We start from the raw sequence: 20,422 nt of genomic DNA on the forward strand, positions 1-20,422 counted from the left end.
AGTTCTTCAGGCACTCTATCTATCAGATCTAATCCCTTGAATCTGTCACTTCCACTGTATACAATCATAAGGGATTTGATTCAGGTCATACCTGAATGGTCTAGTGATGTTCCCTACTTTCTTCAATTTAAGTCTGAATTTGGCAATAAGGAGTTCATGATCTGAGCCACAGTCATCTCCTGGTCTTGTTTTGGCCTATTTTGGCTGCAAATAATGTAATCAATCTGATTTCAGTATTGACCATCTAGTGATGTCCATGTGGAGAGTCATCTCTTGTGTTGTTGGAAGAGGGTGTTTGCTATGACCAGTGGATTCTCTTGGCAAAACTCTGTTAGCCTTTGCCCCACTTCATTTTGTATTCTAAGACCAAAGTTGACTCTTACTCCAGTCTTTGGAGTAATTTTTGATTTCCTTCTTTTGCATTCCAGTCCCCTATGATGAGGAGGCCATGATTTTTTGGTGTTAGTTCTATAAGGTCTTGAAGGTCTTCATAGAACCATTCAACTTCAGCTTCTTTGGCATTAGTGGTTGGCATAGACTGGGATTACTATGATATTGAATGGTTTGCCTTGGAAATGAACAGAGATCATTCTGTCATTTTTGAGATTGCACCCAAATACTGCATTTCAGACTCTTTTGTTGACTATGAGGGCTACTCCATTTCTTCTAAGGGATTCTAGCCCACAGTAGTAGATATAATGGTCATCTGAATTAAATTCTCCCATTCTGGTCCATTTTAGTTCACTGATTCTGAAAATGTTGATGCCACCGACCCATATGCACATAGACGGCTCATATTCATCCTTGGGAAGAGTTTTATCTAGAAGCAGGTTCTAAGACAAGGATGCAACTGTTAGAGTTTATTTGGGAGTTAATGCCAGAAAGCATAGGTAAAAAGCCAGGATGGAAGAAATCTTGTGAAAGGTGTATTATCAAGCCAGTTGCCACTGTGGGCAATTAGCAAAATTCCATCCCACAAATGACCTCTAGGAGACAACATAGAACAACTCTAGAGCTAGCTATGAAGCAAAAAAGGTAAGGTATTTATGCAACAGCTCCTGGAAGTCACTGATCTTGGGGCGGACTTCCTGCAGCAACTGTGTGTGTCCCATGGCTGAGTAAAAAAGCTGTCAACTGTTGGGTCTTAGGTTTTCCCTCTAAATAGCTTGTAGCATAGAAATGAATGCTGAGGGTACATGGGCAGGGTAATGTCAGTTTCACTATAAAATCTGAGCTGTACAGACTCCCCTGTAAACATACCCAATCAAAGTAAACTAAGCCAAGAGACATTCTCAAAAGATCATTCTCCCTCACTTGAGTTATGTAACTCTTTATTTGCCCTCTTAGTGACCTATGACAACTTCTATAAATATATTAGCTACATAATTGAGAAAATATTTATTAAACTGATGCCCCAGCCTGGGTATTATGCTAGGCAATGAGGACATAGCAGTGAAAATGGCAGGTGTCCAACCATCAATTACAGGAGTGATGACTATCACACAACAGTAACTAGTTGACTATTTGTCTGCATCCAAGACTAAATACTATCTTTTGTGCATTAATTCTCAGGCCTTACTCATTATCTGGCACAGAGTGTACAGTCAATAAATGCTGATCAGTGATGAGTGAATAAATGAAGTACATTCTTCAGGCTTATCTGAAGCCTTCATTCAGAAATTGTGGGCATGTGGAACAATTCCAAGTTGAACTGGGCTTTGAAATTCTACCAATAAACACAGATCTGGGAAATCACTGCCTTATTTTGGACATGTCACCTTGACTGGAGGCTTTAGTAATCCATACCTAGCTGTAACCCAGAAGGAATGTTCCATACAATTGCAAATAGCATTTTTTTTTTTTTCAGTAAACTCAAAGCAAGCCAACTTTGCAGGCAGAATCACTGCAATTGATCAGCTGTAATTAAATTCAGACCTAACAGACAGACTTTTAATCTTTAAAGTAATTCCCAAAGTGAAAGGTATCTACCCTGGTAACCCAACTCCAGCATCTTCCTAGAGAATCCCATGAGCAGAGGAGTTTAGCAGGCCACAGGCCATGGGGTCACAAAGAGTGAGACACAACTGCAGCGATTCAGCGCACATGCATGCAAACCAGAGTGGAATCACTTCCTGACCTTCTGGTGAAGGGAAGTGCAATATAATATATGGAGAACTTTCTTGATTATTTTATCTTTTATAACTGAATTTTTCTTAAGAAGAAATGCAGTCTAACATAAAAAGTCTAAAGAAATATTTTCAGACAAGAATGGAAGTTCCATCATGTTTGTCTAGAGGCTTGTTAAGAGTCACACAATCAAAGACAGTGCTGAAGAAAAGGCATCTGAATTATTCTACAAATATAACTGTACTCTTTATTTCCACTTACTACTATTTTTCTGGAGATGTCTTGATATGCAAATAAACTCATTTTACTAAACAGTGTTGTGATCGAGTGAGCCACCTGTTGGTCATTGCTGACAACTGAACCATAATTGGGTTACGATTTTGTTTTCCACATGACTTGCTGCTGGAATACACTACAGAGCACTGGTTATTGAACTTTGATGTGTCTCAGGATCACCTGAAGAACTAATAAAGAATACACAGGACTGTGTTTCTTGTAGCAGGACAGGGACTGGCTCTTTGTATTTTTACCAAGTTCTCACACCCACTGAAGATTGAGAATCACTGCTATTCGTTGTTTATTCCCTAACTCATGTCAGATTTTTGTGACCCCATGGACACAAAAGGATCCTCTGTCTATGGGATTTCCTAGACAAGAATACTGGAGTGGGTTGCCATTTCCTTCTCCAGGGGCTCTTCCCAATCCAAGGCTCAAACCCATGTCTCTTGCATTGGCAGGTGGATTCTTTACCACTGAGCCACCTGGGAAGCCCTAATCACTGCTACGGATTTTCTCAGATATTTTGAGCAATTACTTTACGCAGAGCACCTATGAAAAAGTTTTAAAAATTGGATCTTCCCAGATGGTGCAGTGGTAAAGAGTTTGCCTGCAGGAGACACAAGAGGTGTAGGTTCAATCCCTGAGTCAGTATATCACTCAAAAAAAAAAGATTATCAAAGAAAATCAAAATTGTATTTTGCAAAAACAAATGGAAGCAATTTAAATATCAGTATATTAAAGAAGCAGCATTTCCTTTTGTATTAATGCAGAAGAAACTATAGTTGAATTGTGTACTAAATGCTCATGGGAAACCTGCAAATTATTCTTAGAATAGTGGCCTATTAAATACTGATCAAGGCTACAACCTTCCTTTATTTTTAGCCTTCCTCTGCTTTCTTGCTTAAATTCTAATTTTAAATCAGTGCCCTGCACATTCAATATTCAACTTCTTTTCCAACCCAGAGTTCTTTTTCTGATAATTTAAATTATTTTTTATCTAAAAGCCATTTATTGAATTATTTTTATTTCATTAAAAATAAAATAGGTCATATTACAGATGGAGACTTCAGCTCAAAAAATGATTTCTGTCTGTAGAAAACTTTAAAAAAGTACAAACCTCAGCATTAAAGAACTTGGTTTAAATATGGAAATTTTAGTTCAGCGTACGAAAAAATTCTAAAAAATAGTAAACGTTACTACTTCAAACTTACTAGAATGGTTAAAAACAAAAAAAGAGTGATCACACCAAATCTTGGTGAGGATATAGAGCTACTGGTACTGTTTGGAATGTAAAATGGTATGATCAACCTGGGAAAAAGTCTTTTATGAAGTTAAAACATTGATGGTTATGATACAGTAAGTGCCCTCGTGGGGGAAAGTACCTGCAAGAGAAATGAAACACATGTCCAGAAAAAGACTTATGAAGCATCTTCATAAAACTTTATTAATAATAGCCCAAACCTGAAACCAACTCAAATACCCATCAATTTGAAATGGTAAAGTAACTATGCTGTTCTCACATAGTGGACTACTAGTCAGCAACACATAAGGATCAATTTCTAAGTAAAAATGGTACAGATGACTCTCGCAGTCATTATGCCAAGCGAAAAAAGATACAACTGAGGAGGTGATGTGTAATTTCATTTACAAGAAGTTTTAAAAGAGGCAAAACTAATATACAGTGATAGATCAGCTCAGAGGTTGTTCATTGGATTGATTAATTGGAGGCACGTGATACTGTGATAATAGATGGGGAAACAGTGTCAGACTATATTTTTCTGGGCTCCAAAGTCACTGCAGATGGTGATTGCAGCCATGAAATTAAAAGACGCTTACTCCTTGGAAGGAAAGTTATGACCAACCTAGATAGCATATTCAAAAGCAGAGACATTACTTGCCAACAAAGGTCCGTCTAGTCAAGGCTATGGTTTTTCCTGTGGTCATGTATGGATGTGAGAGTTGGACTGTGAAGAAAGCTGAGCAATGAAGAATTGATGCTTTTAAACTGTGGTGTTGGAGAAGACTCTTGAGAGTCCCTTGGACTGCAAGGAGATCCAACCAGTCCATTCTGAAGGAGATCAGTCCTGGGTGTTCTTTGGAAGGAATGATGCTAAAGCTGAAACTCCAGTACTTTGGCCACCTCATGCAAAGAGTTGACTCATTGGAAAAGACTCTGATGCTGGGAGAGATTAGGGGCAGGAGGAGAAGGGGACGACCGAGGATGAGATGACTGGATGGCATCACCGACTCGATGGACATGAGTTTGAGTGAACTCCAGGAGTTGGTGATGGATGGGGAGGCCTGGCGTGCTGCAATTCATGGGGTTGCAAAGAGTCGGACACGACTGAGCGACTGAACTGAACTGAACTGAACTGAAATAATATTGTGATTTATAATAAGAAATGTATATACTTGGAATGTATATACTCTTGGAATGTATATGCTCTTGGAATACATATACTTTTGGAATGTATATACTCTTGGCATGTATATACTTGGAATGTATGTACTCTTTGGAATTTCCTAAGTGAATGTTAATAAAGTAACTTTTGGACTTCACCTAAGAATGGGGGGCTGGTTATCAACTGATGTTCCAAGAATTACTTGGTGATAGATGGGAACTTTGCTCTGTCCCCCAACCCACATACATTGGAATTGGGTCCAGGAAATCAAATTAAGGCATTAAGGAACTTTCTAATATGATGTAAATGTTCTCTTTGGAAGATACTATATTTTCAAATTGCATTTTTTTTATACTTAAGATCTGTGCATTATATTGTATATAAGTTTTTAATCTCAATTAAAGTGAAATATGTAGAATTCTGAATCTAGTGAAGCAGTTCTCCATCTTAGACTAAAAGCCTGAGAGAAGCTTATAAATTGTCCTTTGCGCTGCTGTGACCAATGGACATGCGTGTGTTCTCACATACATGTATGGTGGGGACACTGAGAAACCTTACAAAAGATATGTCAAAAGCTACAGGTGAAGAGGCACTTGGATTTGGTTTGGGGATAAAGGTAGAGATATTGATCTGAGATCAGATAAAATGGTCTTTCTTCAACCAAGAGAGTTTGAATATTTAAAAAGTTGGATATCCATCTCTGTCCTCAACGGATCATAAGGAAAGTTACTGATTCCAAGTGAAAGCGAAGGTAGTTTACTGAGATTTAGAAAGGAATACACAGCAAAAACCAGAGGTGAAGGGAAGAGCGAAAGCAGATGAACTTCTCAGGCTTTAGGTAAATGTCCACATGGACCTGAAAGAAGTGGGCATCCTCCTGTTGGTGAGATCATCCTGGGAATACCTGGAAGACATTTAGAAGGGGAGGTGGCATGAGAATTAAGCCTATCCCCTATCATCAGAGTTGCTCCTTGGATTTTTCAATGAAGCTTCATCAAACCCAAGCAGAGGCAGGACTCCCTAACACTAAGTCCCTATCCATTGGACTTGTATAGTTATGGACAAATTTCTTCCGTTAAGAGAAAAGAATATGTTAAAGAAAAGAATATCCATCACAAACATATACATTACCATATTTAAAATAGATAGCTGGTGGGAATTTGCTGTATGACACAGGGAGCTCAAATCAGGTGCTCTGTGACAACCTTGAAATGGGATGGGGTGGGAGGTGGGAGAGAGGTTCAAGGCGGGTTAGGGGGGAACATACGTATACCTATGGCTGATTCATGTTAATGTACAGCAGAGACCAACACAATATTGCAAAGCAATTATCCTCCAGTTAAAAACAAAATTTTTTTTTTAAAAATGAATACATCATAGGTAGGAATAAGAGGCAGTATGTTGCCAATTTCAGTGAAATGGTTGGAAGAACCAGTTTGGGTAGCTTCATTGGTTCTCAACCCTGGTTATGTCATAATTATCTGAGCTACTTCGAAAAATGCCAGTGCCTGACCTCCCCCCTCACCCCACGCCCCCCACACACAGATACTGATTGAATAGGTCTATAAGGGGCTCAGGCAGTCCTAAAAATCAACTGGAGTTGGTTTAGAGCAGGGGTGCTCACAGTGTGATCTTCAGACCAGCAGCAGCATCATAACTAAAGAACCTGTTAGTTCAGTTCAGTTTAGTCGCTCAGTCGTGTCTGACTCTTTGTGACCCCATGAATTGCAGCACGCCAGGCCTCCCTGTCCATCACCAACTCCCGGAGTTCACCCAGACTCACGTCCATCGAGTCAGCGATGCCATCCAGCCATCTCATCCTCGGTCGTACACTTCTCCTCCTGCCCCTAATTCCTCCAGCATCAGAGTTTTTCCCAATGAGTCAAATCTTCGCATGAGGTGGCCAAAGTACTGGAGCTTCAGCTTTAGCATCATTCCTTCCAAAGAACACCCAGGACTGATCTCCTTCAGAATGGACTGGTTGGATCTGCTTGCAGTCCAAGGGACTCTCAAGAGTGTTCTCCAACACCACAGTTCAAACGCATCAATTCTTCAGCGCTCAGCCTTCTTCACAGTCCAACTCTCACGTCCATACATGACCACAGGAAAAACCATAGCCTTGACTAGATGGACCTTAGTCGGCAAAGTAATGTCTCTGCTTTCGAATATACTATCTAGGTTGCTCATAACTTTTCTTCCAAGGAGTAAACGTCTTTTAATTTCATGGCTGCAATCACCATCTGCAGTGATTTTGGAGCCCCTCTGCCCCCCAAAAATGAGAACTTGTTAAAATAAAGGTTTTCAGGCCTCACCTAACTGTACTGAATCAGATTCAGGGATGGTGCCCAGCCGTCTTCATTTCAACAAGCCCCCTAGGTGATTCTAATGTACCACCTAGTTTGCCCACTGATTAGAACATTTCTGTGGGACTGTTTCAGAATCAAGTCTTCCTGGATTTGGTTTTAAAGTCTCTGGCTTTTTGAAGCATTCCTCTTTTTATATCATGGTGTTAATTTCAATCTTAAGCCATTTTTGTATGAACTGCATATGGATATTTCTATTTTCTAAAATTCCCCCTCCATTTCTTAAATTCTTTGCCCATAAGTTTTCATCTCCCCTGCAGCTGATTGCCTTTGCCCTTTCTTTTCCTATTTCTTCTCTTCCTGAATCAGCTTCTTTTTACAAAGTCACATCTTTATCTGCTTTTGGGATATCCACCTTGCCCTGCAAGGTTTTGCATTCATTTTCCAGTCAAGCTTAGCTAAATGCAGAGAATGAATCTCATGTTCTTTGTTTTCTCTTCCAGCTCATGCCTGGCTGACACCTCATCACTCAGTTTGGATGGGAAATGGCCTCAGTCTTTTCCAGCTATTGTTAACAAAGATTATATCCAGGAGATATATATCACCTGTCATCTCTGATTAATTTTGTCTCCTCACTCTGGTGATTTACCAGTTATTTCAGCTGCCCAGTGCAATTACTCAAAACTTCAAATTCGTTTTCTTTGTAAACAAGAGTTTCCTCGAGGTTTTTCTGAATTTTATAGTCAATTGTAATTTTATTGGTTTTCTCAGCTAAGTGTTCCCTTCATTCTGGTTGGCTGCTTCCTACAGGAATTGCTCCATGCTCTCCTTAGGTCTTGATTTTTTTCTATCAAATCTGCCAGATATCAAACTTCATCTTCTCTTTGCCAAGTTTTGCTGCATTAGAACATTTTTTCCACTTTCAACCTTCATAGGATATCTTGAAAATATTTGTAATATTTCCATACCCTTCTTGCCTTCCAATATCTTATTCTACTTGTTTGATTTTATCTCATCTATTTTGTGTTTTATACTTTTTTGTGTGGTTTATACTTCTTTTGTTGTTATTTAGTTGCTCAGTCATGTCCAGTCCTTTCATGACCCCATGGACTGTAGCCCCCCAGGCTCCTCTGGCCACGGAATTTCCCAGGCAAGAATACTGGAGTGGGTTGCCATTTCCCTCTCCAGGGGATCGTCCTGACTCAGGAATGGAACCCACATCTACCTTGGCAGGCAGATTCTTTACCAGTGAGTCACCTGGGAAACCCTTTGTACTCCTGCTGCTGCTGCTGCTGCTGCTAAGTCGCTTCAGTCGTGTCTGATTCTGTGCGACCCCAGAGACGGCAGCCCACCAGGCTCCCCGTCCCTGGGATTTTCCAGGCAAGAACACTGGAGTGGGGTGCCATTGCCTTCTCCGTTTATACTTCCTAAGTTTCCCCAAACAAGCATGCTTTCTACCAGCATTTCTTTTACCATTTGATTCATTTTTAAAAGAAGCTGATTAGAATCTTTATGGATTCTCTTCCTCAGAGAGATGTTTATATTTTATCTTGATTTTCACCCCTCCCCTCCAAGTCTTTGCTGCTTTAATTTTCTGTTCCTATTTGACAATCTTTATTTCAAGATAAATTTTTGTAAATCAGTTGCGTTGCCATTTATCTTTATTGTGGAAAGGAATAATCTCTGAAAGATGTTTATCTCAAGGACCTCATCTTCTTTGGGAACTTAGCAAGTTTGTTGAGTTTCAACTGTGGGCTTTTCTTAAAGGGTTTCATTGAGAAATAGTTCATTTTCTCTCTTTCTCATGTGAATCCTGTTTTCTCCCCCAAAGTATCCAACTCATTTCCTCTGTGAAAACAAACTCTGTCTGTACCTATTGACCATGCTGCCAGTAAGCCTCTCTTCCTCTCCCTCTCTCTCCCGTGTGCTCTCTCATACTTGATATTTAGTTGGATTAAATTATTCAGGAATTACCTACCATCAAACAACCCAAAGCTCCCACTAACTTGTAACACACATGCATGCAGTTCCCTCATTTTGTTGTGTTTATTTTAGTATTGCAACTAGAAATAATTTTTATTTCTTGAATTTCATATTCTTCCAAGTTTATTGATATATCATTGACATACAGCACTGAATAAGTTTCAGATGTGCAGTATAACGATTCCACTTACATATACCATGAAACAATTATCACAATAAGCTTGGTGAACACAAATAATCACATACTGATATAAAAATAAATGGAAACAAATTTTCCTTGTGATAAGATTCTAAATATTTACTCTCTTAACAAGTTTCATATATAGCATACAGAAATGTTCATGATATTTATCATGTTGCACATTACGCTCAGTTATTTTGTCTTGGTACTGCTGATCCTGTTCGCGATGCCGTCTCTCTGTATCTCACTGTGTGCACTCTTCTTAACCCACGCTAGGCAAGGGGTGAGCTAAGAGGCTGGAAGAAAATACCAGGAGTCATAAGAACTGTCGGAGAAGGTGATGGCACACCACTCCAGTACTCTTGCTTGGAAAATCCCATTGATGGAGGAGCCTGGTGGGCTGCGGACCATGGGGTCCTGAAGAGTTGGACATGACTGAGCGACTTCACTTTCGCTTTTCACTTTCATGCATTGGAGAAGGAGATGGCAACCCACTCCAGTGTTCTTGCCTGGAGAATCCCAGGGACGGGGGAGCCTGGTGGGCTGCCGTCTCTGGGGTCGCACAGAGTCGGACGCGACTGAAGCGACTTAGCAGCAGCAGCAGCAGCAGCAGCAGCAGCAGCAGCAGCAGGACTGTAGGTGCGTTTATTCTCTCCTGGCTGGCGCAGCAGCCATAGTAGCAGACACAACATAACATAATTGCACACAGCCCTCCAGGGCTTTTCCAGGTGAACTTATATACTTACAGAAGAAAAGTAGCCTGAGCCAAGTGAGTACATTCTGATGCGCTACACAGCGCTATGAGTGATCTTAGCTGTTACATAAATCTCATGCCGCGCATGTGCAGTGCTTTAAGTGATCTCAGCTGTTACATAGTTATTTACAAACCGTGGGGCAAGAGTGAGAGGCCCTGGGGTGCGAGAGAGCCTGACCATGCCATCTTCACTAATTTGCTCTTTCCCTACAATCTTGTAACTGGATGTTTGTACCTTTTGACTGCCTTCATTAAACTCTCCCTTGCCTCCTCTGGTACCCACGAATCTGATCTCTTTTTCTACGAGTGTGTTTGTTTTTGAAATATAATTGACTTAGACCACTATGTTAGCTCCTGCTATACAACACAGTGACTTGGTATTTCTATACATTTCAAAATGATCATGAAAAATCTAGTTATGATGTGTCACTATGCAAAGGTATGACATAATAATTGATGACGTTCCCCACACCATGCATTTTGTAACTGTGACTCATTTATCTTGTAACTGGAAGCGTGCACCTCTTAATCTTCCTTACCTATTTCTCTCCTCCCCACACTGTCTCCCCTCTGGCAACCACCTGTTTGTTCTTTGTTTCTGTGTATTATGTTTGTTCATTTGTTTTGCTTTTTAAATTACACATATGAGTGAAATAACTTAGCATAATACCCTCTAGGTCCATCCATGTTGTCACAAATGGCAAGATCACATTCTTTTTTATGGCTGAGTAATAGTCCATCAAACAAATATATCGCATCTTCTTTGTCTATTCATCTATTGACGGGCACTTAGGTTGCTTCCACACCCTGGCTATTGTAAATAATGTTGCAGTGAATATTGGAATGCATATCTTTTCTAGTTGGTGTTTTCATTTCCTTTGTATAAATATCCAGGAGTGGGATGAAATTGATGGGTTATATGGTAGCTCTAGTTTTAATCTTTTTGAGGAAGCTCCATAATTGTTTTTCATAGTAGCTGCAAAACAGATTACATTCCCACCAACAGTACATGAGTGTTTCCTTTTCTCCACATCCTTGCCAACATTTGTTGTTTGTTGTCTTTTTGGTAATAGCCATTCTGACAGGTATGAGGTGGTATGGTAACATTTTTTGGCTGCAGGAAGCAGCATACAGGATCTTAGTTCCTTGACCATGGATCGAATTCATGCCCCCTGCAGTGGGAGTACACACTCAGCCACTGAACTGCCAGGGGAATCCTTCATTGTGGATTTGATTTGCATTTCCCTGATGATTAGTGATGTTGAACATCTTTTCATGTGCCCGTTACCCATATATATGTCTTCTTTGAAAAAATGTCTATTCAACCCTTTTGTTCATTTTTAAACCAGGTCATTTGGCTTATTGTTGAGTTGTATGAATTCTTTGTATATTTTGGATATTAATTCTTTGTTAGATATATTGTTGGCAAATATCTTCTCCCATTTAATAGGTGGTCTTTTCATTTTGCTGATAATTTCCTTTGCCATAGAAAAACTTTTTAGTTCAATATAATCTCATTTTTTCATTTATTGTTTTTATTTTCCTTGCTTTAGGAAACATATTCAAGTAAATATTACTAAGACTAATGTCAAAGTGTCTATGTTTTCTTCTAGAAGCTAAATGGTTTCAGATCTTATGCTTAAGTCTTTAATCCATGTGAATTTATTTTTATATGTGGTGTGAGAAAGTAAATTGGTTTGAATCTTTTGCATGTAGCAGTTCAGTTTCCCCAACACCATTTATTAAAGAGATTGTCTTTTCCTCCATTGTATATTCTTGCTCTATTTGTCATAGATAGTTGCCCTTACAAATATGATTATTTCTAGACTCTGTCTGCTGTTCCATTGATCTATGTGGATGTTTTTGTGCCAGGACCATACTGTTTTTATTACTCTAGCTTTGTAGTACAGTTTGGAATTAGGGAGTCTGATATTAATGCCTCCAAGTTTATTCTTCTTTCTCAAGATAATTTTGGCTATTTGGGGTTGTTTGTGTGTTTCCAAAGCAATTTTAGAATAATTTGTCCTACTTCTGTGAAGAATGCCACTGGTATTTTGTTAGAGATTACATTGAATCTGTAGATTGCCTCAGGTAATGTAGTTATTTTAACAATATTAATTCTTCCAATCCATGAGCCCAGTCTATCTTTCCATCTGTTTCTATCATCTTCAGTTTCTTTCATCAGAGTTCAATAGTTTTCCAAGAACAAGTCTTTTGCCTCTTTTGTTAAGCTTACTGCTGTTATTTTATTCTTTTTGATGCAGTGATATGTGGGATATTTTGTCTTTCTCTTTTTGTTATTATTTAAATGGGATTGTTTTCTTAACTTCTCTTTTTGATTGTCCAGTATTATGGAACCATAATAAATTTCTATATATTAATTTTGCATCCCACAACTTTACCAAACTCATTGATAAGTGCAGGTATGCTGTAGGTAGCATCTGAAGGATTTTCTATATAGAGAGTCATGACATCTATAAACAGTGGCAGTTTTACATCTTCCTTTCCAGTTTGAATTTCTCTTATTTAATTTTTTTCTTGTCTGATTTCTGTGGTTTGGACTTCCAAAACTGTGTTCCAAAATCCATTGTGACTCTGAAATCCATTTTATTTCCCTCTACCAAATACAAACAGGAACTGAGTTCCAAACCAAACTAAATAATTAGAGGCTGCTTATAAGTCAAATCCAGGAGCATAATCTGAGGACTAGATGGGCTCAGTAAATAGTAAATGAAGTCAGATGGGAAACAACTTCAGAGTGTAATTTTAAGAACTTCAAAAGCACTGCTTTCTCTCAAATATGTAGGGAATTTGTGTTCATTAATAGCAGAAACTCATTAATGGCTTAATCAGTAAAATGGTAAAGTTGGGTCAAAGGAAAGAAGCACATAATATCTATGAAAGGAAAAAAAAATGTTAAAATAAGATTGTTAATTAAATGCAAAGCTGTTAATGTACTACAAAAAAATGAAGTTGTTTTATTGTCCTGTAGTACAGAACAGAAATTATTTTCAAATTATCAGAATTCTGTTAATAGAAGTTAACATTTAACTTTGCAGAGTCTGGGCTATAATCAAAGAAACATTGTGCTTTGGACCTCCCTGGTGATCCAGTGGTTAAGAACTTGCTTTCTAATGCAGGGGATGTGGGTTTGATTCCTGGGAAGGGAAATAAGATCCTTACATGTTGTGGGAAAACTAAGCCCCCTCACCATAACTGCTGAGCTCATGCAGTCTAGAAACTGTGCTCTGCAACAAGAGAAGCCCACACACTACAACTAGAGAAGCCCCACGTGCCACAACTAGAGAGCTTATGTGCTGCCCAATCTCAGTTCCCCGAGCAGGAATCAAACCCATGCCCCCTGCAGGGCAGTTGTAGAGTCTTAGCCATTGCATCACAAGGGAAGTCCCTAAAGTAATTTGCTTTATATTTAAAAGCTTTTATAGATCATTCTACATTCTTCATAGCACCAAAACTATGTATAATAAATTGAAAAACAAATTTATTGCTGATGACCATAAAGGCAGTCATGTTTTAAAATGTATTGTAAAATTAATGCAATTATTGATAATTCACAATTGGTAAAAACATTATAAATCTACTGCAAATTTTTATGAATAAGTATTCACAGAGAGCAAAAATATTTTGCACATGCCTCTCTTAAGGAAATAAGTGAGACTTGTCCTCAATTTATACACTGTGGCTATTTACAAAGGAGGTAAATATATCCTTATTGCTAATAAGACATAGGTCTGATCAGGGATTCTACTTCTGTTCTTCCTTTTGTATATTTAAACATTATGAATGTTTGTTCTAATAAACAGAACACAGGATTAGAAGGAGTTTTGCAATAGCAATGACATTTTATTATTGAATTTTCAAAATACATTCCAAAATTACATTGTGATTGATCTATCAGAATAATCTTTTAATGATTCTATCAACTACAAGCTTGACAAACTCCTCCTTCAGTTTTGCTGAAAGCTCATGATTGGAAAACCTCAGACTTGCAAAAGGTTTTCTATCCCAATCACTAGATCTGTTTAGTATCTCAGTTTCTAGGAAAAATAGCAAAAAGGCTTTATCAAGAATAATCAAATGCTATTAAATAGACTTATTAGTCTTTCAACTAGATATATACTCTGAAAAGTTTTGGAAAATCAAAATGTTACTAATTTTTATATACTTTTGCAAATGAAATATTTTTTATAAAATATCTTGAAGTCTTAGATGCCTTAAATGTCCATGCTTTCATCTTTTAGGTGATAATTTACAGATTGATCTACAGATTAATTCATGGGAAATTTCCCTGAGTAACCTAACTGACAAACTTGGCCTCATTTTTAAACCTCACCAGCCAAATTCATCTTATCTTTCAGAAAAAAGTGGGATGTCACTGTTGTATACAAATAGATATGCTATGTTGCATATTGAAACATCCATCTTACAGAATGCATCTTGTAATGCACATTACTGAAAACATGATAAAATGTATTAACTTTATGTTATTTAAAATAATATCTTGCTTCTCATTATTTAATTTGTAATTATTCAACATATCTAAAATAGAAATTATTCATAAAGCAAGGAGTATGATAATATTTCTTTGAAATTTAGCATATATTTGTATGTGTGTATATGTGTGTATGTGTGTGTGTGAGCCTTGTGTTCTGCTTCTGAGAATAATGATATAATATTCAGCTCAGTTCAGTTCAGTTCAGTTGCTCATTCGCGTCTGACTGTGCAACCCCATGGACTGCAGGCCTCCCTGTCCATCACCAACTCCCGGAGCTTGCTCAAACTCATGTCCATCGAGTCAGTGATGCCATCCAACCATCTAATCCTCTGTTGTCCTCTTCTTCTCCTGCCTTCAATCTTTCCCAGCATCAGGGTCTTTTCAGATGAGACAGTTCTTCACAGCAGGTGGCCAAAGTACTGATATTATATAATGTAGTATTAGCATTATATGCTCATATATAATGAATTAATAAGACTAAGAATTAGTAAGACTTTCTTCAGTTTCATTAGATATCATGATCAAACAATATGTACTTAATTGAAAGAATATCATAAATTGCTAAAAACAAATTAATCTGACAACAGCACATAATTTAATTTTTTAACTGCAGGAAAAACTGTGACATTTATAAAATGAAACTCAATAAGGTTATGTAATGAAGATAAATAGCTAATAATATTGCTTGATAAAATAGGTTTTAATTATTTTATTTAATAATAATAAATGTGAAGGAAGTCTCATAAAACTTTATCTCTGATTGGTACTCAGAACAAGGAGATACTCCCACAAAACAGCTTAAATGAATTAGAGTCACTAACTTGTCATCCTTCATTCATTCAGAGGTTCTTTTCCTCCCTTATTTGGGGATGAGGATTAAAAATAATAGACCTTGCTTATGTTTAAACACATGAAAGAAATTGGTATTTTAGCTTTCAGTGTTTCTTATGGTCTCTTTGCTTTGTTCTCATGGAATCTGCCTCAAGTGAGATCCCTCCTTTGACAGTATTCAGAAATTTAAGAGGTTAGGTAGTACACACTCATCTCTTTACTCTACATCTGAATTAAGAAACATTAGAAATGAATAGTCATGAAACACCTGTGACATAAAAAGAACTATATTTGGTATTTGCCCCCATTTCCTGGCACACAGCTCCTAAAACCCTTGGAATTGCTGAGTATGCTACTGAGATGACTAGTGGCTATGGCTCTTAATAATCTCAGAATGGGGACTGGTTGCTAAAGGAACCAGTCATGTGATTAGAGGGTTGTAATTTTCAGCCCCACTTGGGACTGCAGGTCGAGTTAATTACCTATGGCTGATGATTTAATCAGTCATGCCTGTGTCATGGGGGCTTCCCAGGTGGCATTAACGGTAAAGAACCTGCTTACCAATGTCAATGCAAGAGACATAAGAGCCTGAGTGTGTGTGTGTGTGTGTGTGTGTGTGTGTGTGTGTGTGTGTGAGTTATGGGTGCGCTCAGTTGCTCAGTTGTGCAGGACTCTGCAGCGCCATGGACTGCAGCCCACCAGGATCCTTCATCCATGGAATTTCTCAGACAAGAATACTGGAGTGGGTTGCCATTTCCTTCTCTAGGGAATTTTTCTGACCCAGGGATCATGGCGTCTCCTGCATTTCAGATGGGTTCTTTATCACTAGCACAACCCAGGACTCCTGAATATGTATGTGTGTTAGTCACTCAGTCGTGTCTGACTCTTTGCAACCCCATGCACTGTATGTAGCCCACCAGGCTCCTCTGTCCATGGGATTCTCCAGGCAAGAACACTGGAGTGGTTGGCCAGTATTCTGGAGTGGGTAGCCAGATCTCCAAGGGATCTTCCCAACCTAAGGATTGAATCTGGGTCTCCTCCACTGTAGGCAGATTCTTTACCATCTGAGCCACAAGGGAAGCCTGAATAAAAAACCTAAATGAAGGAGTTGGGAGAGCTTCTGGGTTGATGAGCACTTCGAGGTGCTGGGAGAGAGGCATGCAGAGAGAGCATGGAAACTCTGCATCCCTTCCTTCATATCTTGGCCTTTGCATCTCCTCCATCTGGTTGTTCCTGAGTTGTATTCTTTAGTAAGAAAGGAGTAATAGTAAGTAAGGTGCTTTTCTGAGCACCTCAAAATTTTGAGCCATTCAAGCACATTATCAAACATGGAAAGGGAGTTGTGGAACCCTCAGATTTATAGCCAATTGGACTAAAGCACCAGAAGCTTGGACTTGTTATTGGTGTCTGAAGTGGGGACAGTCTTGTAGAACTGAGCCATTAAACTATGTGACCTTTGGCTAACCTTAGGTAGATAATGTTCGAATTGAATTGAGTTGAGGATCCCCAGCTTGGTGTCAGAGACAATTAGTTGATATTGGAAGAAATTTACACTTTTGTCGTGAGAAGTGCGTGAAATAGAGAAATGGAATTTTTTTCTTTTTATAAAACATATCAAATTCTAAAATAAGTACTTAAAAAAATTAATTAGCTTTCATAAATACAAGAAGAAACCAAAAAGGGTAAAAAATGAGCTAAGCATGCAAATAAATATTATGAAAAATAACTCCAGCAAACCAAAGATAAAAGAAATATTAGAATAATGGTATAAATCTGTGAAAGCTTGAACAAAAGAAATAGCATCAAATAGTCTTAGTAAAGTAAAATAAAATATTTGTTATTTGAAAGCTTAACAAGAAAGATTTCTGGCAAGACTGAATGGGGAGGGGGAATGGAATTTGCAAATAGATAAATGCATAAAGCAACTAGAAAGGCTGTATATATGCCCAAAATGTAAAATAAAAGCAGAATCTTAAGACCAACATAGACAGCATATTAAAAAGCAGAGACATTACTTTGCCAACAAAGGTCCATCTAGTCAAAGCTATGGTTTTTCCAGTAGTCATGTATGGATGTGACAGTTGGACTGTAGAGAAAGCTGAGCACCGAAAAATTGATGCTTTTGAACTATCAAACGTGGTGTTGGAGAGACACATGTACCCCAGTGTCCATCGCAGCACTGTTGATAATAGCCAGGACATGGAAGCCACCTACATGTCCATCAGCAGATGAATGGATAAGAAAGCTGTGGTACATATACACAATGGAGTATTACACAGCCATTAAAAAGAATACATTTGAATCAGTTTTAATGAGGTGGATGAAACTGGGGCCGATTATACAGAGTGAAGTAAACCAGAAAGAAAAACACCAATACAGTATACTAAAGCATATATATGGAATTTAAAAAGATGGTAATGATAACCCTGTATGCAAGACAGCAAAGGAGACCCAGATGTATAGAACAGACTTGTGGACTCTGTGGGAGAGGGGGAGGGTGGGATGATTTGGGAGAATGGCATTGAAACATGTATACTATCATGTAAGAAACGAACATAGACTAACCCTAACCCTAACCCTAAATTCTATTAAAATACAAAAAATAAAAAATTTTAAAAAAATTGGTGTTGGATAAGACTCTTGAGAGTTTCTTGGACTGCAAGGAGATTAAACCAGTCCATCCTAAAGGAAATCAGTCCAGAATATTCATTAGAAAGACTGATGCGGAAGCTGAAACTCCAATACTTTGGCCACCTGATGCAAATAACTGAATCATTGGAAAAGACTCCTGATTCTGGGAAAGACTGAAGGCAAGAGGAGAAGGGGATGACAGAGGGTGAGATGGTTGGATGGCCAGCTCAATGGACATGAGTTTTATTACACTCTGAGAGTTGGTGATAGATAGGGAGGCCTGGCATGCTGCAGTCCATGGAGAACTCAAAGAGTCAGACAAGACTGAGTGACTGAACTGAATTGAACTGAATGAACTACTCTATTCTGTTAATTTGAATACCTAGATAGAATGAATAAATTCTTAGAAAAATAACTACAAACATAATCAAAGTGGAGAAAATTGAAATGAACCAGTAAAAATTAAAGAAATTTGTTTGTCAAAGACCTCCTTTTCTCAATTACCCAGTGTCTGGTTTTGTAAGTATTACCTCCCAAATATTTAAGAATGGTTAAGTCCTATTTTTTATTCCAGAATCTAGCAAAAGAGAAAAGTCTGCCTCTCCATAACTGATCAAGTAAGGCAGAATTTTAAATGATCAGTATAATCAAGCATCATTAAAGATTTTAAAAGGGGGGCGATGTGATCATATCTATAATCAAAGATCCCTCTTCAAGGGATCGCTTCAAGAAGATCCCTCTGTTGCATAAGATATGGGCTGGGATGAAGTTTAGATTGAGGAAGGAGAGGTCAAGTTAGAACAATTCTGCAAAAGTCAAGATGAGAAGATAAGAACATGAACTAAGAAAACAACAATCATGATGGAAGAGATGGATTATAGAGCTTTGAAGAAATAGAATTGACCTTAATAACTTATTAGCCCTGAGAAATGACAATGAGAAGGTCTCTGAGATGATAGCCAAACTTCTGACTCAGAACAAGGGAGTCAGTCCCATTAACCAGGCTGAGGGTGAGGGTGTTTGCCAAAAGGAAAAGGTATATAGTTAACCAAGAGGAGGAGGAATATATTGATTTTTATTTTTTATTTATTTATTTATTTTTTTAATGATCATATGGGTTTTATTTATTTTTTTTGTGTGGTTCCATATGAATTTTATTTTATTTTTTTCTCTTTTTATTCCCAAACATGAACCCCCCTCCCACCTCCCTCCCCATAACATCTTTCTGGGTCATCCCCATGCACCAGCCCCAAGCATGCTGCATCCTGCGTCAGACATAGACTGGCGATTCAATTCACATGATAGTATACATGTTAGAATGTGATATTGATTTTTAGATGCCATAAGCTCTAGTAAGCAGATGGATATAAGGATGTAGATCACAGGAGGAAATTCTGAGTCAAAGATTTGGAAGATTTCAGCATGCAGAAGATAATGAAAGACTGGTTGGTGAGATGCATCAGCTGAAACAATGTGTACAGTGAGAAGGACAGGGAAAGGAAGAAGACATAAACAAGTATCTGCGGTGTCATTCAAATCTCCTCTGCTAGCACTGCGTCCTCTAGCTAAGGGCATTGTCTGTGAAACGTGACTTCCCAGGCAGTGAGTGGCTGGAGACACCATAGTGTTAACCCCTAGGAAGAGCCTTCAGTCAGAAGGATGTGGAGTTGTTGGTAGAGATGCCCCAGTCTCCTCCCAAATAGTTGGGGCAGAGCTCTGAACTGTGTCCTACACTGTTGCTCATAGGCCCTAGTGAGACTGATCACCTGCCCATAATGGTGATGCATTTCTACTGATAAGGTAACTTTCGTCAGCTCCTGTCTGCCCTGTCTCACTTCCCCACTTCATACCATGGTTTCCTACAACCTACACACAAACTCTTGGCTCAGGAAAACCAAACTATCACAAGGAAGGGAAGTGCCAGAGAAGGAAGGTGAGCTTTGGAGAGAGAGTGTAGAGGAAACCGAGGGAAACCAGTCTGATATTGTAAAAGGCAAAGGAGAAAGTGATTTTAAAAGGAGAGGATACAAATATGTAAGTCTCCACTCATAAGGGGCATCTGGAGTAGTCAAACTCATAGAAACAGAAAGTAGGATGGTGGTTGCCAAGGGCTGGTGGGAGGGGAGATGGACTGTTGTTGAATGGATACCAAGCTTCAGTTTTGCAGGATGAAAAATTTTGGAGATTGGTTGCACAACAATGTGAATATATTTAACCTTACTGAATGGTACACTTAAAAATGATTAAGATGATAAATTTTATGTTGTGTTTATTTTGCCACAATTAAATTTGTAAGTGAAAAAAAAGAGAGATGATAGCAAATGGTATCAAATCCCGAGAAAGGTGTTAAAAGATAAGAAATGACAAAGATGTAGAGACATGTCAAAATTGGGGTTCTGAAGAATTCAGAAGAGA

Source organism: Ovis canadensis, chromosome 13, assembly GCF_042477335.2.
Source record: "Ovis canadensis isolate MfBH-ARS-UI-01 breed Bighorn chromosome 13, ARS-UI_OviCan_v2, whole genome shotgun sequence".
Taxonomy (NCBI): domain Eukaryota; kingdom Metazoa; phylum Chordata; class Mammalia; order Artiodactyla; family Bovidae; genus Ovis; species Ovis canadensis.